Source organism: Dasypus novemcinctus (assembly GCF_030445035.2).
Source record: "Dasypus novemcinctus isolate mDasNov1 chromosome 12 unlocalized genomic scaffold, mDasNov1.1.hap2 SUPER_12_unloc_2, whole genome shotgun sequence".
NCBI lineage: Eukaryota > Metazoa > Chordata > Mammalia > Cingulata > Dasypodidae > Dasypus > Dasypus novemcinctus.
The window spans coordinates 399,279-422,207 of NW_026688130.1; the positions used below are offsets into that span (position 1 = coordinate 399,279).

The window sequence follows — 22,929 nt, forward strand, 5'->3', positions numbered from 1 at the left end:
AACAATCACTACAACAGTTTGTGCGAATTCCATCAGAACATCACACTGTATTTTAATTACCTGTTTACCAGCCTGCGATTAGTCTGAGAAGTCTGTGGGTGCAGGGACTGGCTCACCTCCCCTTGTAGAATGCCTGGTACACATAGTTACTAGATTATTAGCTAAATGAGTAATGAATAATATTTTTATTTAAATGGTCTAAGTACATTTATCATTAAAAACCTCCAAATTTCCTAGTCTATAGTATGATTTTAAATTCTCAAGTTTAAACAATTACAACAAGGCTTTGTCCCAACTCATTTCTTACAAATTACAACTTTGAGGTATTTTATCATAAAAAGTTGGTAATCATACGCATAAATTGGTATGAAGTTAAAATTCGTCCTACATTTACTTCATTTCTTAGCCTGACCTTGTAGTAAATCTTTAGCTGCATCGATTTTGGCTGCTAAATAAGGAGATCCTCCCTTGCCTGGGTGATGTAAGAGCATAATTCGTCTATGAGCATCCCTTAGTTTTCCTTTATTGGCAGTAGGGCTTCCACCTGGTATGAATGCTGCCTCTGGTTTTGTCATTTTGGGCTGAAACCCACCTCTGTAATAGCCACCACTGAAGGCAGATGTTGGGAGACTTTGAAAAATTCGTTTTACTTGAGGCTCCATATGCTTCATGGCTTGCAAAACCTAACGGCCTGCAAATCCTGCAGCAGCAATGGTCAGTCCAGCTGCTACCGCTGTGCTGGCCTTAGCTGCAGCTTGGCTGTGCTGCCTCCAGCGGGAGCGCGGTTCATCCCAGCCCAGAGGCCGCGGCCACCCACGCCTCTACCAGACAGCGAGGCTCACCCCTCCCGCAGCTACAACCTCGGCAGCCCTTGTTGGAGGATATTTGCTTCTACCTTTTGTCTATTGTGCGGTGACCATTGGTATACAAATACTTGTCTGAATCCCTGCTTTTCCATTTGTTTTGGAAATATATGTAGAAGTGGAATTGCCAGGTCATATGTTAATTCTAAGTCTAACTTTTCAAGTTACTGCCAAACTGTTTTCCACACTGGGTGCATTTTTATATTCCTACCACCCGTGGATAAGGTTTGCTATTTATATACTTCCTCACTAGCACTTGCTCTTTTCCAATTTTTAAAATAATAGCCCTTTGAGTGGATGTGAAGTGATGAGTCATCATGCTTTTCAACTGCCTTTCCCTAATGGCTAATGGACTTGAGCATCTTTCCATATGCGTATTGGCCCTTTGTATATCTTCTTTCTAAGAAATGTCTGTTTAAATATTTGCCGGTTTACGTGTGTTTGTTTGCCATGCCCCCTCCCTTGGAGGTTAGCCAGTGACTCTTCTGCAATTGTCACTGGCTATTTCTTGGTTGTGTAAATTCCCCCTCAGGACTTGGCTGCTTCCTCCGCCTTCTTCTTTTTTTTTAAAGATTTATTTATTTTATTTATTTCTCTCTCCTCCCCCGCCATTGTCTGCTCTATGTGTGTATCTGCTGAGTGTTCCTCTTTGTCCACTTCTGTTGTCAGCGGCACAGGGATCTGTGTTTCTCTTTGTTGCGTCATCTTGTGTCAGCTCTCCGTGTGTGCGGCGCCATTCCTGGGCAGCTGCACTTTCCTTCATGCTGGGCAGCTGCACTTTCCTTCATGCTGGGCAGCTCTCCTTACGGGGCACACTGGTTGCACATGGGGTTCCCCTACACGGGGACACCCCTGTGTCGCAGGGCACCCCTTGCACGCATCACCACTGCGCATGGGCCAGCTCTACGCGGGTCAAGGAGGCCTGGGGTTTCAACCGCGGACCTCCCATGTGGTAGTTGGACGCCCTAACCACTAGGCCAATTCCGCTTCCCATCCTCCTTCTCTTTTGATCCCTATCTCCAGTCTTGTCTCCGCTGACTTAGGTAAATTTTTCTTTTCTCTTTTTGTGGTTGCAGGGCTGGACAGTGATCCTGGGACCTTATTGTGAGAAGCTGGCACTGATTCGCTGAGTCATATACTCAACGCCCTTGAGTTGGTTTATTCACTCGTTTTGCTAGTTTGTTTTTAGGAGCATTTGGCATGAATGTTAACTGTCCTACATGTCTCTAAGGCTCCATTAACTTTAGTTCAATCCTTTTTTCCCCATGTTCCTCATTAACTCATTTTACTCATCTAACTTCCATCTCACTGACTCTTGCCTGTTTTACCTCCATTTTCTTATTGATCGTACCCAGGGAACTTTTGAATTGTGTATTTTCTTTTCATTTTTGTTCATTTATTGAAGTATATCATTCATACCTAAAAATACATAAACTATAAGTTTATAGTAATAGTTGTGAACTTACAAAACAAACATACTTAACGTCATCCAGGGCTCTCATACCTCACCCTCCCACCAATGCCTTACATGGTTGTGAAATATTTTTAACTTGTCATTAAAGAGTATCCTCAAAATATTACTACTAACTAAAGTATCTTATGTTTGGTGTATTTTTCCCCCAACCCACCATAATAGTAGTATTTTGTATGATTCATACGTGAACATAGGTAAACAATGTGTGTAGTAAAAGGTGTGAACTTACAATGTGAACATGCATACAGTCATACAGGGGTCCCATACAGAAATGCTCCTGCAATACCTTGCACTGTTTTGCAACATTTGTTACAAATTATGAAAGAATGTCATCAAAATCTTACTACCAGCGATAGTCCTTATCTTACATTTGTGTGTTTTTCCTCCAATTATGCTATTGTTATTTTTTAAATATATTTTTATGATGGTAGTTATAAACCTACAAACCAATCATGCAGATATGCAGCATTCTGATTCAACACCCCTCTGTCAACACTCCACAACGTGGTAGTATATATGTTACAGGTTATGAGACGATATCATCAGGTTATTACTGCGGCCATAGTTTACAGTTGGCACACTTTTTCCGTCCTCTCACATTATGAACACAGTACATCTTTGGCATTGATTCATGAATATTACATTATTATCATTAACCATAGTCCATAGGTCACTCCCTTTGTGTTTTTCCCATGCTTCTCCACATTCCCACCACCCTGCAATAGTGATCTATATTTGCACTTGATCACAAAGGACACTCTTGCATCTGTATAGTCAACCACATTTCTCATTCTCCTCTGGTTTTACTGTGCTATTCAGTTCCTAGATGATTCTCCAGCTTTCTGTTAATTGACATTTACATCCCTAGAGTACACTTTTCAGCCATATTCCCGTCCATATACCGTCTGTTACTCACTATAATGTGTTACCATCAATTCTGTACATTTCCACACTTTTTACAGTAAGGTTACTTAAAACTTCCACGTACATTAAACATCAGTAGTCCACCTCAGTCCTTCTCTAATCTCCTTTAAGAATCTACGACCCATCACCAGCTCTTGAAGATATTTTCCTACATTTTCTTTTAGAACCTTTATGGTTCTTTCTGTTATGTTTAGGTTTTTGTTCCATTTTGAGTTAATTTTTGTACAAGGTGTGAGGGAGGGGTCTGTAATAGCCAAATGCGTGCTGATGCAAAATAACAGAAATGGTTTGGTGTATTGGTCAGCCAATGGAGTGCTGCTTCAAAAAGCCAGAAATTGGTTGTTTTTTATAAAGGGTATTTATTTGGGGTAGGAGCTTACAGATACCAGGCCATGAAGCATAAGTTACTTCCCTCACCAAAGTCTATTTGGAGAGCAAATGTCTGCCAATGTCTGCTAGGGCTCAGGTTTCCTGGGTTCCTACCTTCATGGGGCTTGCTTTTCTCTGGGTTAAGGTTCCTTTCTTCCTGGGCCTGGCTTCTCTTTCCTCTGTGAGCTTACTTTCCAGGGTTCCAGCTTATGTCTTGACCATCGAACTTCAGCATCAGAAACCCTCGCATCCAAAGCTCCAACTCTGTCCTTTGTTTGGCCTTTTATCTGTTAGTCCCCACCCACCATGGTGTGGGGAATCAATGCCCCAATCAGGTGGCCTAGTCAAAGCCCTAATCATAACTCTGTCATGCCCAGATACAGATCAGATTAGAAGCATACTCCAGTATTTCTGTTTAGAATTCATCAATTATATCAAACTGCCAGAGTAAGTTTCTATAAAGGGTATTTATTTGTGGTAGGAGCTTACGGATACCAGGGCATCAAGCATAAGTTGCTTCCCTCACAAAAGTGTGTTTTCAGTTGTTGGATCAAGACGGCTGCTGACATCTGTGAGGGTTCAGGGTTCCTGAGTTCCTCCCTTATTGGGGCTTGCTTCTCTGACCTCTGTGTGCTTACTTCTTGGGCCTCCAGCATAAGGCTTCAGCATCAAGTTCCATCATCAAAACTCTAACATCAAAACCCCTCAACTCTGTCCTTTGCCATGCCTTTTATCTGTCAATCCCCACCCACCAAGGTCAGGTACTCAGTGCCCAAGTGACATAAGAGGTTTACTTGATTAACTACTCAAGTATACTGAGTGCAGTATAATCTCATATGTCCAGGGGAAAAGACCAGTTTACAAACATCATCCAATATTTCTTTTTAGAATTCATGAATAATTGCAAACTGGGGAAACGGACTTTTGGCCCAGTGGTTAGGGCGTCCGTCTACCATATGGGAGGTCCGCGCTTCAAACCCCGGGCCTCCTTGACCCGTGTGGAGCTGGCCATGCGCAGCGCTGATGCGCGCAAGGAGTGCCATGCCACGCAAGGGTGTCCCCCGCGTGGGGGAGCCCCACGCGCAAGGAGTGCGCCCGTGAGGAGAGCCGCCCAGCGTGAAAAGAGAGAGCAGCCTGCCCAGGAATGGCACCGCCCACACTTCCCGTGCCGCTGACGACAACAGAAGCGGACAAAGAAACAAGACGCAGCAAACAGACACCAAGAACAGACAACCAGGGGAGGGGGTGGGAATTAAATAAATAAATAAATCTTAAAAAATAATAATAATAATTGCAAACTGCTACACCCCACCCTCTAAATTATAAAAAGGCATTACCAATAAAAAAAAATTTAAGTCAGTTACAATGCAAGTAGTAAATCACGTGGCAATCAATATAAAGAAATACAGTTTGTGCTGGGGCAAAGTTTTCTATAGATCTCTGAAACTTACAAAATAATTCATCTAATTCCAATACAGAAATGGACAAAGGGTAAACATTTTCCTTATATTGTAGAGAAACTGGGAGGGAAACATGAGTCATGGGTCCTCAACATTTCAGTAAAGCTGCAGGGCATCCTCCATTCAATTTCAGTCTTAGAGTTATTCTTAAGGTGATGGTTTCTTCTTCTTGGGTCCATGTGTGGAACCGCCCTTTCCACTGAATTGTCCAAAGGTTATTTTCTTGTTTCTACCCTCATCAAGCATCGTGTCGTTGACCAAGCTCCAGATCTCTCCCTCCAGGAATGTTGGGGTGATTGCCACACCTTACCCAATCTTTGGGTTAGAGTCTTCACCCCCCCTAGTAGAGTGATGTGAAAACAACATTCTCCCTAACCTATGGCATACAACCTCAGCTCTCTCAGAGTAGTGACTTGACCACCTGGTCTTCTCTAACCTTTGGGGGAGGGGTCCACCTCTCTCATACCTGTGGAGTGCTGACTTTAACTGCCCTATTCCTTGGGGAATGTGTTCTACCCTCTCTGTACCATGGGGCAGCAAAAGTCTCCCAGAACATTGGTCAGGAACATCCACCCTCTTCAACTGCTAGCAAAATCACCCTTTGTCCATATGGGTGGGGTTCCTCTCTTGTCCCAGGGTGATGTCCTAATTCCAGATCTCTGCTTCCATGACTTTTCTCTTAAAGCTGTTTCTCCTTCAATCTCTCCTTCCCCTGTCCTTTTTATTACAGGCTGAGAGTTGTTTTTTTTTTTTGTTCATACAGCTCTCTCATAAACCTTGTTGTTTTAGCATGTAGGAAGCAGGGGTACATGCCTACAGACAGTAAGTCTTCCCACAAGTCTTTCCTAGATAAGTATATCTTCAATCTTGATTTACCAGTTCCTAGTTTAGTTAAGTCCTCCAGTGGGGCACTTTCATCAGGGATCTTCATCTCCAGAAGCTTGGAAGTTCCGGAATCCGTTTCTGTTTTCTTTATTCCTGACAGTTCAGTCCTCAGCGTATCTCTCTCATCTAGCATTTTGCTGTAAACTGGATGCAGACGCCAAGCTGCGTTCTCCAGCTCCATTTGGAATTTTCTTCAGCTAAATGCCCAGGCTTGCATTTTCAAATTCTGCCTTCCATAAAATACCAGGAGTTAATCTTGCTAAGTGCTCTGCAACTTTAAAACATGGATTGCCTTTCCTCCAGTTTCCAATAATAATTTCATCATTTACTTTTAAGGCATCATCAAAAGTCTCTTTAGCCTCCATATTGCTATCAGTAGTCTCTTCAAGCACTATAGGTCTTTTCTTCCAAATATCTCACAATTCCTTAAAAAAATACCCCTTGCCCTTTTTTAAAACCATTCCAGCATTTTGGTAATTACCAAAGAACTTCCCCACACCTCAGGAACAAATTCTTTATTAGTCAGCCAAGGGGGTGCTGATGCAAAATAGCAGAAATTGGTTAGTTTTTAGAAAGTGTATTTATTTGGGGTAGGAGGTTACAGATAGCAGGCCCTAAAGGTTAAGGTGCTTCCCTCACCAAAGTGTATTTTCACTTGTTTGGAGCAAGGTGGCTGCCGACATCTGCTAGGGCTCAGGCTTCCTGAGTTCCTCCCTTCCTGGGGCTTGCTTCTCTTCCCTCTCTGTGCTTCCTTCTTGTGGCTCCACCTTAAGACTTCAGCATCAAACTCCAGCATCAAAACTGCAACATCAAAAACCCTCAATTCTGTCCTTGCCATACTTTTTATTGGAGAGTCCCATCCCACCATGGGGCTGGTGCTCAAGGCCCTACTGACATAAGTAGGTTAAGTTTACTGAATCAAGTAAACCTGGGAATCCAGTGTAATCTATATACCCAGAGGAAAAGACAAGTTTACAAACATAATCCAATATTTCTTTTTGAAATTTATGAATAATATCAAACTGCAACAGGGTCCTTTTTATTTCTTTTGGGTGTGGCTCTACAGATCTCCCATGTAGATTTATTGAATGGACAGTTGTGCCTGAGCTGGGTGTGTTTGACAGGTTTGTAAAAAATCTCTTGACCCTAGGTGTGGTGGTCTGTTTCTGAAACCATCGTGTTGTTTCCATTGGTCTATGTGTCTTTTTTTATGCCAGCACCATGCTGTTTTTTTTCCCCTGCAGATAGGTAATATGAGTTAAAATCCAGAGTGAGAGTGCATGGAAGTGAGAGTCGTCCAACTTTGCTTATCGTTTTTAAGATGTGATGACTATTCAAGACCCCTCCCCATTTCAAATAAATTTTGTAATCCTGCTTTCCATTTATTTTTTAAATGCTGGTGGAATTTTTATCAGATTGCACTGAATCTGTGTATCGACTAGAGTAGAATTGGCATTTAATAACATTAATGTTCCAGTCTGTGAGCATGGAATGTCCTTCCAATTATTTACATCTTTTTGAAATTAACAGTGAGTTGTAGTTTTCTTTATACACGTGCTTTGCAATGTTGGTTATGTTCATTCCTAAATATTGTGGTTTTATCTATCATCCTTTATTTTCACCACTCTTTTGATACTCTGTTACTTTTACTGATACAATTTCATTTGTAGACTCTCTTCCAAGCCTCTCTCTCTTGTTTGTTTTTGTTTTTTTCCGCAGGAGCACACCCTTTAGTATTTCCTGCAAAGCTAGTCTCTTTGTTATAAACTCTCTCAATTTCTGTTTATCTGTGAATATTTTATATTCATCCCAATTTTGAAATACAGTCTTGCCAGATGTGAAATTCTTATTTTGAAGTTTTTCTCTTACAGTGTCTTACATACATCATTGCACTCTGTTCTTTTCTGCATGGTTTCTGATGAGAAATCTGCATTTAATCTTACTGGATATCCCTCATGTGTCACGCATTGCTTGTCTCTTGCTGCTCTCAAACAGAGCACTGAATGAGAATGATTATAATGGCAATATATATTCTAGTCAAATAGATGGACTTTAAAGAAAAATAGAAATCCTTTGTGCATTTAGAAAAAACCAAGTGGCATAATAGTAAGAACATTAGAATCTCATCAAGGTTTTGAAAACCGTGCATCGTGTGAATGGAAAATGGAGTCATTAATTTTATACCCATGACAACTCATGTCCACGTGTAAAAGGCATGGAAGACCAAGTATTACACTTAGACCATGGGTCATGGGTCATAATGTTCCCTTGTTCCCTTCCATGTGAGTGAGCAGAGTTCAATAAAGGAAGTGTTTAGAAAGACATTGGCCTGAGGACAGATGCTAAGTATTAAATTTACCATTGCTTGTTCAGCTATGACTAAATGAGGGTTCTATGAGAGAGGGAGTGTCCTTGGTGGAAGCCACCAGGAAGACAGACTTCAGATAATCCAGGGAACTCTGTCTCTCTTTAGGGTGCTTATCTGTATATGTGTTTGTTTTATTGATCAATATTAAGAAAAAAACTAGTGAGGGTTAAATATTGTTTAATATAATACCTAATATTAAAAGTAAATCCTTATTCTAAAACTCACTTTAAATCTATTGTAGTAAAAACTTGACTTTCACTGAATTGGTTGATTAGAGAAAGTGTATAAGGGGTCCAGTCCTGAGGCATCTCCATTTGTTTGGTTTTATGTCTTCTTTCAGTCTCCAAACACCAGCTCCTCTGAGGTTCCAGCTAAGACCCTCAGTTCATGCGTGGTCTTTGTAGCTGTCAGTACTAGGATCTGCAACACAAACACTTGTTCTGGAATCTGGGAAGGCAGAGAGAGGAATGGAGGAGGAAGCTGTCCATGTTGACCCTAGAGACACCTGCCAGCCCACTTCTCCAAATTAAGGAGCCATTGGGTGGATGGCCAAGCACCCCAGGGGCTTGTATGGAAAGGGTCTCTGTTCCCTGTGTAGTTCTCAGGACACCCTTTACTTCCTGTGTCTGTTTTCATCAGCTAGTTCTTTTCTTCACTTGCATGGTCACATAAAATATTAATTGCAGCTTCCGTTGTGTTCCCTTCAGTATTCCTGAATTTCCTGAAATGCCAAAAAGAAAGCTAGGAAAGCCGTGGATTCCATGTGCACTTGTTTCCCTTCTTCTCTTCTTCTGATTTCCACATTTCCTCTTCTTTCTCTTCATCTCTTTTTACTTCCCAAATCTCTTTATTTGACCCTAGTACAGGAAAATTTGGAGAATCAGATTTGTTCTGGAACAGTGTTGACAGCTGGGGGAGGGAGGGGGGAAAAGATTTATGCGTGTCCACGTGGCCCAGTGCAGGAAAACCCACAGTGGCCTGAGGAACGTTGTCAGGGAGGGGCATGAGTAGAGCTTGGGGGACAGGGCAGCCGTGTCTGGCTGGAGCTGTGGGTTCTGAGAGGAGCAGGGAGCCCTGGGCCCTGTGGTCCAGAGACGCTGTGGTGGGCCTGGTTCATTCCAGGAGAGCAGGTCAGCAGAGGGGGAGAGCCAGGGTGTGAAACAGGCCAGTCAGTCGCCCCTTCCCCAAGTCCTGCAGAAACCCTGCCAGGCCTTGGGCAGTGCTGAGGGGCAGCTGGACAGCGCTTTCTCTGAAATGGGAGCCAGTTCAGTTTCATTCCTAATCCTGGAATTTTGGATTTGGGTGAAATGTGGAGGCTAGGAAGTGTATTCCAGGATATGCCACCCACTGCCCCTCTCACTCACACCCCCTGCCTTGACCCCACATTCACAAGCACCCCCACAGGCTTGCACATAGACAGTCCCCAGTCCCTGTACCCAGAATCCATGCCAGCTTACGGGACCACCAATGCTTATAAGAACGGTAGTTCTTTACCTGGAATATCAGTTTCTCTAACCAAACCCCAATTCTTGTTTCTTCTAGCATATGGAACCAGAATGATTCTTCAGACAAAGCCAGCAGTCAGTCTCTGATCTTCTTATACAGATTTTTCCTCAAAAGTGAGTGATTCCAGAATATGCACTGTTTTTGCTTGCTTTTAGAGTCATGCCCAATTACAGAAATGAAAACTCTGTATCAGATCATGCTGTGTAGTGTTTGCTCAGGTCCTGTGTTCTCTTGGTGCTTTAGAAGAATAGGTGGGAAATGGTGGTTAAGTCAAAGGCCCCATAAGGAAGTATCGGGACATCTGTGGAAGGGCACAGGCTTTGCTTGGACATACATCCCTCAAGCCCATTTTGCTTTGCAATTACAAAATTCTTAATAGATGGAGGGAAAATTGTTGCTGAGGTAATGACCCCTACCATATAGTTAATAATCTGCTGCTGCCTCTTGAGAATCTCATTTTCAAAAGGGGTCAGTTTGAATAGGACCCCATTCGACACTTTCTTCTCCTACAAACTTGTTAATATCAAATACAGGTATATGCTTAGGTCTCTTTATATGAAATCACTGGAAAGATAAAGAAACAAGGTAAAATTTGTATCGTAAAATGGAATAGCAGCACCACCGCAACATTAGATGGTGCCACCTCATCTTCTTAGTCATTGAGAACCTCAACCATCATTTATTCCTTGGGAGCTGGGAGGACACAGAGTATCTCCGAGCACATTGGCATTTTAACCATGTATTACTTGGAATATTCTGGCTTTGGACAGATGGGTAGAGTGTTTGGAGTTTGTGGATTAACAAGTTCAGTGTGAGCTGCTGGTCTGGCCATCTTTCTTACTATAAGAAGAATAGCAAAGACAGTAGGAGGAAGGAAATGTGAATTAGAGTGCTTGTTTTTGTAGTTAATGGCAACGTAAACTAACTTGTGATAATTAGTGTAGAAATGGAATTAAAATTCAATGAGAACTATACAGCAAGTTGGCGGTGTAAGAAGAAGCTCCTAATGGCAGCTGCTACTACAGGGCAGTTAGCAAACACCCAGAGCTCTCTGGAGCTAGATGAAGCACGTGTTGGAAGGCTCCAGGAGGCCAGAAGAGTATCCTGCATCATCCTTGAAGGAGTGGAAGCAGGAGATGCCCATCTGCAGAGAAGACTCGTAAGTAGAGGCTCCACGCCCAGGAGACCGGGGCCCATCCTCCTCTGGTGGCACAGCCCGCCTGAGGAGCTGTCCCGAGGCTGGAATTGAAAGCACCACTTCCCCAAAATGGGAAAATATCTTCAAGACCTGGTGGAAGGTGGTGGATTCTTAAATGAGATAAGAGAAGGACTGAGTGGAGTACTGATGTTTAATGTATGTAGATGTTTTAATTAGCTTTACTGTAATATTGTGGAAATGTATAGAGTTGATGGTAACACACAGTGAGTAACAGCTAGTTTATAAAATGGGATGTGACTGAAAATGGTAGTCCAATTATGTGGAATTGTGGTTGATGGTACAGATGCACGAGTGTCCTTTGTGAGCTCGAACAAATGTAAGTCAGTACTGCAGGGTTTTGGGAATGTGGAGAAGCATGGGAAAAATACAGCTGCAGTGACCTCTGGACTGTGGCAATAGTATATTATTCTTGAATCTATGCAAAAGATGTACTATGTTGATACTGAGGCAGTATGGAAAATGTGAGGCAAATGTACACTATGGACATGGCAATAATCAGATGATATTATTTTACCTGTAGCAGATGACACAGCACATTGTGGTGTGTTGATGGAGGAGTGTTGTTTGGGAGTTTTGCGCATGTACGTGATTGTTTTATAAGTATAACTTTTGTTATTAAAAATATATATACATATTTAAAAAATGATAGGGTGGGTTGGAGGAAAAACAGACCAAATGCAAGAGAAGAACTATGATTAGTAGTAAGATTTTTGACAGTGTTCTTTCATAGTTTGTAAGAAACGTCTTAAGGTGGAGGGTCGATGTATGGGACCCCTGTAGGATGTTATGCGTGTTTGGTTTGTAGGTTCACAACTTTATCTATATACTTAATTGTTTATGTATGTTCATATATAAATGATATAAAGATGATAATCATTGGATGGTTAGGGGAAAAATACTTTGTTTATTAGTAATATTTTGACAATGCTCTTTAATCATTAGTCAAAAAGGTTTAAAAACAATGCTAGTTATTGGTGGTAGGGTGAGATGATATATATGTTTATTTGATGTTATGTATGTTTGTTTCCTAAGTTCAGAACTATTACACATTTTTCTTTTTATTTCTCTACCCTCCCCACCCCAGTTGTCGGCTCTCTGTGTCTATTCACTGTGTGTTCTTCTGTGACTGCTTCTATCCTTGTGAGCAGCAGCGGGAATCTGCATTTCTTTTTGTTGCGTTCGTGTGTGCTGCAACATTCTTGTGCAGTGTGCACTTTCTTTCGCGCTCAGTGGCTCTCCTTACAGGGCGCACTCCTCGCGCATGAGGCTCCCCTTCGCAGGGGACACCCCTGCGTGGCAGGGCACTCCTTGCACGCATCAGCACTGCACATGGGCCAGGTCCACACGGGTCAAGGAGGCCCTGGGTTTGAACTGCAGAGCCCCCATGTGGTAGGTGGATGCCCTATCTGTTGGGCCAAGTCCCCTTCCCCTATTATAAATTTATTGTTGATGTATGTTTATGTACGAATGTTATGTTTCTACTTTTTAAAAATTCAACAACAGTGTCCCGTGGTGCCTTCTGTGTGTTCTGTAAAATATCTCGTAAATTTCCAAAATTGCCATTGTTGTTTTTACATCTTCCAGATCTTTTCAACCACATGGATCCACATATGCTGACCATGCATTTGCCATATGTTCTCTAGGAATTTCTCCTTGATGAAAAGCAACCATTTTGGTGGATTGGATTCAATTCCAGGCAACTCAAATACTGTGGTTTTGAAATCATCTATCTACTTTTTTCCCCTCAAAGCTGAGTGATTCCATAATATGTACTCTCTTAGCTTGCTCTTGAAGCCCCCTGCAATTAGAGAAAATAAAACTCTGTGAGAGTCATGCTGTACAGTGTTTGCTCAGATCTTGGTGAATTTAGAAAACCAAATCTTGGTGATTTTAGATATAGCACTAAATTCAAAGACCGAAGAAAATTTTGGAGGGTACCTACATGAGCTGTTCCTGTCCATTTGGTGGCAATTACGAGTGCCTTAATTCAAAGAGGAAAAATTGCTTCATAGGAAAAGGCTCCCTACCATACAGCTTATAAGCTGAGGCTGCTTGTTTTATCAGGTGTCCTTTATTAGGAATCCCCTCTTCGATATGTCTCCTCCCCCAGAATGGCAGCTGGCATCTGTAGTGTACATGGTCGTGTTTTCTTGTCTGTACTCAATTGAACAAGAATGAATGCAAGAAAGGAACATATCTATTTTAGAGAAAAACAGGTGACTTTATCTTGGCATTAGATATGGCCCTTGATCTACCCTGTCAGTCAGAAGCTCCTCTAACATGTTCTCCAAGGGACCTGGGAGACAAAGATACTGTCACCTTGCTCAGGGAACTTGACTTGACTAGAACAAGGAAGGGGCTAGAGGGTATGGAAGCTCTTGGTTAACAAGCAATGTATCAGCGCTCTTATTTATTCACATTCTAGCACGTATTCTTTTCCTTTCATGGTTTTATTTTGGCTATTGTAGTATATAAGTTGTTTTCATTTGAATTTCCCTAATGAATAATGTCTTTGAATAGCTTTTCATGTCATCATTGGTAATTGTTATGTCCTCCGGAGACTTAACTATTCATGTCCTTTGCCCATTTTTAATTGTGTTGCTTTTCTTTCTTTTGTGTTCTGGGTGTTATTTTTAAGTCAGTGTCTTTTTTTTAAAGATTCAGAGATTACACAAAATGTTACATTAAAGAATAGAAGAGGTTCCCATATACCCCACTACCTACCCCCCAACTCCTCCCATATCAACAACGTCTTTCATCAGTGTGGCATATTCATTGCATTTGATGAATACATGTTCAAGCGCTGCTACACAGCATGGATTATCGTTTACATTGTAGTTTACACTGTCTCTCCATCCATTCATTGGGTTATGACAGGATATATAATGTCCCGCATCTGTTCATGCAGTTTCATTCAAGACACATCCAAGTCCTGAAAATGTCCCCCCATCACACGTCTTTTTCCCTCTTCCTTCCTTCAGCAACTCCCATGTCCACCGTCTCCACATCAATGACATAGTTTCTTCCATTGCTAGAGTCACAATAATTTTATAGTAGAATACCAGTAAGTCCATCCTAATTCATATTTTATTCCTCCATCCTGAGGACTCTGGGATGGCGATGTCCATTCCACCTATAAATCGAGATGGGGCTTAGATCCCCCGTGACCAATGGATGGGATTCTCCTGCTTGCAGTTGAAGACTTTCTCAATTCCCTGGTGTGGTGTTTGACCATCCTCACCTCCCTGTTAATTAACCTGGGTAAGTCCAATGAACCAGAGAGTAGGTATTGCAATTCTACTTAGGTTCTGGGCCCAGCTGGCACACGGACAGCCCGGAAATTCAAGTCTCCTGAGCATACACCTATCCCAGCACCAACCTCAGGTTCAGTAAAAGTGACAGAAGAGGGATATGTAGCGAGATCACATCTGAGTCCAACTCCATCACAAGTTCCAGAGTAGGGCCCACTGGCAAGGCAGTGAACTCCAGAGCCATCTGTCATAACTGTAGGACCTAAGTGAGCAAACACTAGTGAGGAAGGATGGCCCAATGATGGGCCCTTGATACTGAGGACTATGATAATGAGCCTGTGTGCATGAAGTTTCAACTGGGCATAGAACTGCAGGGTGCCTAAGAGTTACCTCTGAGAGCCTCCATGTTCCTCAGATTGTTTATGTATGTTCATATATATATGACATGAAGATAATAATAGGGAGGCTTGGGGGAAAACACTTTGGTTAATAGTAATATTTTGACTATGCTCTTGAATCATTAGTTTAAAAGGTTTGACAAGAATATGTTATTGGTGGTAGGTGAGTCATGGAAGTCCTGTCTGATGTTATATATGTTTATTCCTTTCTTTCACAACTATTACAATACACTTACTGTTCATGTGTGTTTGTGTGTGGGTGATGTATTTCAATAAATCAGTTTTTTAAAAAAAGTGCATTGCAGGGAAGGAGCTGTGGCTCAATCAGTTGGGCTCCCACCTGCCATATGGGGGACCCTGGGTTCATGTCCTGGGCCTCCTTGGTAAGGGAGGTTTCCCTGCACATCGCGGAGAGCTGACACAGCAAGATGACACAACAAAGGGAGACAAGCAAATATAGAAAAGTTGCGCAGCAAATAGAAACAGAGAACACATAGCCAAAAACACGTCAAAAGGGGGGGGTAGGAATTAATAAATAAGTAAGTCTTTTTTTTTAAAAAGTTCAATGTCTTGCCTGACATCTCACTGTTGGCCTATCTCCTCAGACAGTTGCCCTAGTAGCTCAGATAGCAGACTCCCACCTCTGATTGCTACCCACTTCCTTCGCCAACCGTCCAGAGCTAACCTGGTATCTGCCCCCGTCCCTAGTAACTGCTTACAGCAGCCAACCACAAGTCCGCCCATGCTTCCGCCAATCCCCTACCGACCCGTTCACCCCCCCCACCCTCCTCACCTCCTATATAACCCACTGTACTTCTTCAATAAATCGGACTTGCGCACAGACCTGGTCTCCGCGGCTCCTTCCTTCCCCCCGCCGTGCGTCCTCCACACCTGAGAGCCCCCGAGGTTGTCTGCCGCGACCTCGAACCCCGCTGAAGTGCGGCTCTCCTGACCCCTCCAGCTGCCCCCGTCAGGAAGAGATTCCCCCGCACACTGGCGCCCAACGTGGGGCCAAAGCAACCCCACCACAGCACAACGTGGGGCCAAAGCAACCCCACCACTGCACCGCTCCGAGGGTAAGGGCCCCGAGAACCTCCGCCGCCTCACTCCATAACCTGGCGCCCCCCCCTCCTCTCTTCTCACCCCTATCTTTTCACTCTGCATTGCTGCTCCTGAACCTTGGCGACCTCATACGATCCACGGCGGTCTGGGAGAATCGCTGGATGGCTTTCTCCTTCCATGTCGGGGGATTATACCGACCCGCTATGATCAAGAGGCACCAATAAAACTCTCAGGAGCGCGTGCCTGAGCACCTCCACCCTTGCCTTCACCTCTGCTCCTCCCCCCCCAACATTGAGAGCCCCGGTATATTAAAAACAAAGGGGGAGATGTGGGAGGAGGGGCACCCGGCTTGCCTCAGTGGCAAACAGTGCGGCAAGAGGTGACACCGCCTCTGCCCACTGGGCCTAGACAAGGTGACCACACCTGACTAGGCCTTTGCTGCTAACGGCTAGCCGGCACCGCCCTCCCCCTTCCTATCTCCTGCCTAGCCCAGCTCTCACTTCCCCTCCCCCTCCCTTAAACCTAATCTCTTAGTACGCTGTTTGCCCAGCAACAGCTTACAACCACCTATCAGCTTAGTAACAGTGTCAGCCTATCAAGAGTTAGCACATACTCTACTGGCCAATCACTAGCCCAATGCCAGAACATTGCCTTATATGGAAACAGCATTTGCCCTAGCCAATCAGAACCCACCACACCACTCCCCAATCCTATAAATCTGCATCCCCTTCCGCAATGGACCAGACTTGTGCCATCAGCCTGTCTCTGCGACTCCTTCCTGGGTCGTGCGCCCTCCACGCCTTCGGAGCCCCCGAGAGAAGCCTCAGTGGCCGTACGAGGCTTTCTTCCCCATGCCAGGGACCCCTCAGTCCCACAACGGGACCCCACTCGTCCCTTAACAGGGACCCCGCTCGTCCCACAACAGGACCCCACTCGTCCCGCAACAGGGACCCCACTCGTCCCACAACGGGACCCCACTCGTCCCGCAACAGGGGCCCCGCTCGTCCCATAACAGGGACCCCGTTTCGTCCCTCATCTCACAAATTAATAACTTAGAGCTGGATTCACACCTGGGAGGGGAAACTCCAAGGTCAGTGTCCTGTCCATGAAACACAGCTGTTTTGTCAATAAACATCCACTTTATTTTAATCCTTTCCCAATTTTGAATGAATCAGACAAGGGTGTCTAATTTAAGTGTCTCTCAGAAATTGCATAAAGGGCTGTGAGCCAATGTCCATGTCGGCAAAATCTGTGGTAAGTAGACGGGTGTAGTTGTGCACTGGATGGACATGACAGTGATGTAGTGATGGTATTGGGATGGGTGGTGGTCGTCTGTGAGGGCGGTAGGGTGGGGGGTTGCACTGTCCATGGAACTGGGGGGAGTTTTGGGGGAGGGAGTAGATGATCGCTGGGGTTTTGCAGTAGAAACTAGAACATTAGGTATGTTCTTTTGGCCTTTGCAGCAGTGGAGTTGTACTGGTTTAGGGTGTTTGATGAGGGAGCGATGCAGGAGCAGGTGCACCTTGGCAGGCTTGTGGGGAGTGTGTGAGTGCTCATCCTGTCATCGTGGGCTGTTTCAGTGTGTGGAGACCCACAATGAATGGGAAGGTGATGGACTCCCATCCTAGGGAGTGCTGCTATGTTCTTAAATAGAAGGGTGGGAGTCTTTAGAGAGAGAAGACAGAGCCTAATAGGTGAGGACAGGCCAGTATGTCAAGCCTTCAATGTTACCATAAGTAATTATGAATCTTGTTCTTCAAGGAGTGAAGCTTGGTGGTTCCCGTGACTCCTGAGGAAAGCGGGAGGAAGAATACAATAGATGGAACATGGGGCATTGGAATATTTTTACTTTATCTTACAATGATGGGTCAGGATGTGTAAGAATTCATCAAAATTTTAAAAAGTGCGTGGTCCAACTTGTAAGCATAATGTGAATCATTGACCACTGTTAGCAGGAATGCTTCAATATTTGTACCTCATCTGTAAGAAATTCACCATCTACATGTAAAATGTAATTAATAGGGGAAACAGGAAAAGGAAGAGGATGTTGGATATATGGGAATGCACTGTATTCTCTACATGACTTTACTATAACCTAAAACTTCTTTAAGAAGAAAAAATAATACACTGGGGAAAGCAATGGAAGAAATGTCACTTTGCTTACAGGACAGTAAATCTTATAGTGATGAAAGACATAATGGAATTTTTTAAATTTAATTTTTTATTTCAAAATGTAAAAAATTTTTTAACTTTCTTAGTTTTAATAGTTTGATTACTTCATTTTCTTATTAAATGTATTTGGTTATTTTGTTGACTTCGTTTTGAAGAAATTCTGGATCCCAGACAGGTTACAGCTGTGGAAGGGGGGGATCATTGGTGTGGGGTGTCAGTGTTGGGGGATGCATGGGAAGAAGTTCACCTGGGGCATACGTATAAGGCATTTGCATGAGGTGAAATATTCATGGGGTGTTGTCACGGTGTGTGGAGATTGACACAATAAACAATAGAATATAGAATTCCCATCCTGGGGAGCTCTGCCACATTCCCTAATGGATAGCAAGAATCCCCCAAGTACAGGGACAGTGACTATTGATGGAGGATGGACCATTGATGGACCCTTGATATTGATGACTATACTTAGCAATCTTTACTTTTGAAATTGAAACTTATCCTAGTATTATAGGCTGCCTAAGGGATATCACCTGAGAACCTCCTTGTTGCTCAAGTGTGTCCTCTAAGCCATGTCAGCATAGAAATGCACTATGTTGCCCCTGGCATGGGACATGACTCCCAGGGATGAGGCTCCCTGGCAAGAAGGGGCTGCTACCAGGCACCTAGTAGTTCAACTTGAAAAAGTCATTGAAGAAAAGGCGGAAAGGGTAAATGCAAATGAGTTTATGTGGATAAGAGTTCAAAGTGTGCCTGGAAAGGGTGTTGGAGGAAATAATGGCTGAAAACTTCCCAAATCTACTGAGAGAGATGGATGGTACATGTCCAGGAAGCACAAGGCACCCCAAACACCATAAATCCCAACAGGCCCACCAAGACATATACTTGTCAAATTATCCAATGCTCATGAGAAAGAGAAAATTCTAAAAGCAGCAAGAGAAAAGAGAACCATCACATACAAGGGAGGCTCCATAAGATGAAGTGCTGATTTCTCCTCTTAAACCATGGAGGCAAGAAGGCAGTGGTATGATATAGTCAAGGTACTACAATAAATTTCCAACCAAGAATTCTCTACCCAACTAAGCTAGCATTCAAAAATGATGGAGAGTTCAAAATATTCACAGATAAACAGAAATTAAAAGAGTATGGCAATAAGAACTCTGTCCTTCAAGAAATACTAAAGGGAGTTGTGCAGGACGAGAGAAAAAAACAGGAGAGGCAGAGTTGGAGGAGGGTATAAGACAAAAAGAGACGGAAATAAATCAACAAAATATGACAAACACAAGTCCAAACAAAATATGGCTAACATAAAAATAGTTCCTTGCAAGTACTGACACTGAATGTCAGTGGATTAAACACACCTGTCAAAAGATTCAGACTGGAAGATTGGATAAGGAAATATGACCCACGTATGTGCTGTCTACAAGAAACACATCTTAGACCCAGGAATTCAAGGAGTTTTAAAGTAAATGGCTGGAAAACAATCTTACATGCAAACAATAACCAAAAAAAGGCAGGAGTTGCCACCTTAATATCAGACAAAATAGGCTTGAAAGGTGAAACATTTTGAGAGACAAAGATGGATACTACATATTAGTGAAAGGAACAGTCTGTCAAGAAGAACGAACAATCATAAATATTTATGCTCCTAATAAGGGTGCCTCCAAATATGTGAGGCCAACACTGGTAAAACTAAGTGAAAGAATAGATGCCTCTCAAATCATAATGGGAGACTTTAATACCACTATCACCTTAGGACAGAATATCTCAAAAGAGAATCAATAAAGAAAGAAAAAATTTGGACAGTATATTAGAGGAGCTGGACCTATTAGACATATACAGATCATTACACCCAAATACAGCAGTATATACATTTTTCTCAAGTGCATGTGGATCATTCTCCAAGATAGACCATACGCTAGCCCACAAAGAAAGGCTCAATAAATTCAGAAAGATTGAAATCATACAAAATAATGTCTCTGACCACAGTGGAGCGAAGCTGGAAATCTGCAAGGGCCAGAGGCCCAGATTTCACACCAAGATATGGAAATTAAACAGCACACTCTTAGAAAAACAGTGGGTCAAAGAGGAAATCTCATAAGAACTTACTAAGTACCTTGAAACTAATGAAAATGATAACAGAACATACCAAAACTTATGGGACGCAGCAAAAGCAGTACTGAGAGGGAAATTTATAGCCATAAATTCATACATTAAAAAAAAAAAAACAAAAATTGAAGAACCAACGGTACATTTAGAGGAATTAGTTAAAAAAAACAACAAAGTAACCCCACAGGAAGAAGAAAGAAAGAAAGAAAAAAAGATAAGAGAAGAACTAAATGAAATAGAAAATAAAATGCATTTGAAAAGATAAATAAAACCAAGAGCTGGTTCTTTGCGATCAATAAAATTGACAAACCCTTAGACCAACAAAGAAAAAAAGAGAGAAGATGCAAATACACAAAATAAGAAATGAGAAACGAGATATAACCACTGACCCCACAGAAATTATGACTATCATAAGAGGATACTTGGAAAAACTATATTTCTACAAAAATGACAATTCAAAGGAAATGGACAAATTCCTAGAAAGAAATAAGCAGCCTGTATTGATGAAAGAAGAAATTGACGATCTCAACAAACCAATCACAAGTAAAGAGATAGAATCAGTCATTAAAAATCTCCCAACTAAGAAGGGTCCAGGGACATATGGCTTTACAGGTGAATTCTACAAAACATTCCAGAAAGAACTAACCCAGTCTTGCTGAAACTCTTCCAAAAAATTGAAACAGAAGGAACATTACCTAACTCATTCTATAATGCCAACATTACCCTAGTACCTAAGCTAAACAAAGACACTACAAGAAAGGAAAATTACAGATCAATTTCTCTAATGAACCTAGACGCAAAAATTCTCAACAAAATACTTGCTAACCGTATTCAACAACACATTAAACGAATTATACACCGTGACCAAGTAGGATTTATTCCAGGTATGCAAGGATGGTTCAACATAAGAAAATCAATCAATGTAATATACCATAAAAACAGATTGAAGGAAAAAATCACATGATTATATCTATAGATGCAGAAAAAGCATTTGACAAAATACAGTACACTTTCTTGATGAAAACACTGCAAGGAAATTTTCTGGAAATGATAAAGAATATATATGAAAAACCCACAGCCAACTCATTTACAATGGTGAAATCCTAAAATCTGTCCTTTTAAGATAGGAACAAGACAAGGATGCCCACTATCCTCTCTTCTATTTACATTGTTTTAGAAGTACTTGCTTGAGCACTGAGTCAAGAACCAGATATAAAAAGCATTAAAATTGGAAAGGAAAAAGTCAAAATTTCATTATTTGTGGATGACATGATCCTATACATAGAAAACCCTGAGAGGTCTACAACAAAGCTTCTAGAACTCATAAATGAGTTTAGTAAAGTCCCAGGTTATGAGATCAATGCAAAAACATCCATAGCATTTCTGTACACCAATAACGAACATGCTTAGGAGGAAATCAAGAAACAAATACCATTGACAATAGTCAATTAAAAAATCAAACACCTAGGAATAAATTTAACTAAAGATGTAAAAAACTTATACACAGAGAACTACACAAGACTGTTCAGGGAATTCAAAGAAGACCTAAATAAATGGAATAATATTCCCTGTTCATGGATAGGAAGACTAAATATTATTATGATGTCTATCCTATGAAAACTGATCTACACATTCAAGGCAATCCCAATAAAAATGAACACAGCATTCTTTAAGGAACTAGAAAAACTAGCTATGAAATTTATTTGGAAAGGAAAGAGGGCCTGAATTGCCAATGACATATTGAAAAAGAAAAACGAAATTGGAAGAATCACATTACCTGACTTCAAAACATACTACAAAGCTACAGTAGTGAAAACAGCATGGTATTGGCACAAGGAGAAACACACAGATCAATGGAACCGAATTGAGAGTTCTAATATAGATCCTCATATATATAGTCATATAATATTCGATAAAGTTACCAAACCCTCTCAAGCTGGAGAGAATGGCCTATTCAACAAATGGTGCCTGGAGAACTGGATATCCATATGCAAAAGAATGAAAAAGGATTACCAACTCACACCTTATACAAAAATCAATTCAAGATGGATCAAAGACCTAGATATGAGACCCAAGACCATAAAGACTTTGGAAAGCAGTTTTGGGAAGCATCTCCTGGACCTTGTAATAGGAAATGGCTTCATGAACTTCACAACGAAAGCACGAGCAGCAAAAGAACAAATAGATAAACGGGACTTCCTCAAAATTGAAGCCTTCTGCCCCTCAAAGGAGTTTGTCAAGAAAGTGAAGAAGGACAACCACCACACCATGGAGCCTAGAGTGCCTACAACTGAAAGCAGGAGGATTGCATCCAGTAACCATGTGAAATCTGAGCCTCCTCTTGACATAGAGGTGCAACGGACACAACCAATCCAAGGACCTCAGAGAAAAGGTGGCATTGGAGTGGGAAAAGTGGACATGGTGGCTGATGGGTATGGGGAATGGCCGGAAGAGATGAGATGTGGAGGCGCCTTTGGGACTTGGAGTTGCCCTGGATGGTGCTTCAGGGGCAGTCACTGGACATTGTTAATCCTCCCAGGGCTCACTGGATGGAATGGGGGAGAGTGTGGGCCATGATGTGGACCAATGACCATGAGGTGCAGAGATACCCAGAGATGTACTTACCAATGCAATGGAAGTGTCATGATGATGGGAGTGAGTGTTGCTGGGGGGGGGAGGGGTGCGGTGGGGGTGGTGGGGTCGAATGGGACCTCATATTTCTTTAATGTAATATTTTTACAAAATCAATTAAAAAAAAAAAAGAAAGTGAAAAGAGGGCCTACAGAATAGGAGAAAATTTTTGGTAACCATATATCTGATTAGGAGACTTATAACCTGCATATTTAAAGAACTCCTATATCTTGAAAATAGA

At 42.2% G+C, this 22,929-nt stretch overlaps 1 long non-coding RNA gene across 3 annotated transcripts in view; it reads left to right on the forward strand.

Moving 5' to 3' along the window:
- Positions 1–22,929, forward strand: part of LOC131277410 (uncharacterized) — an 80,204-nt gene that overhangs the window by 36,784 nt on the left and 20,491 nt on the right. For 2 of the 3 annotated variants that reach the window (XR_009184579.1, XR_011648143.1), the window contains exon 3: positions 9,886–9,962. This is a non-coding gene — a long non-coding RNA (uncharacterized lncRNA). Of the gene's footprint in view, positions 1–9,885; positions 9,963–12,652; positions 12,759–22,929 lie in introns of those variants that run through there. The other variant, XR_009184580.2, reaches the window with a different exon arrangement.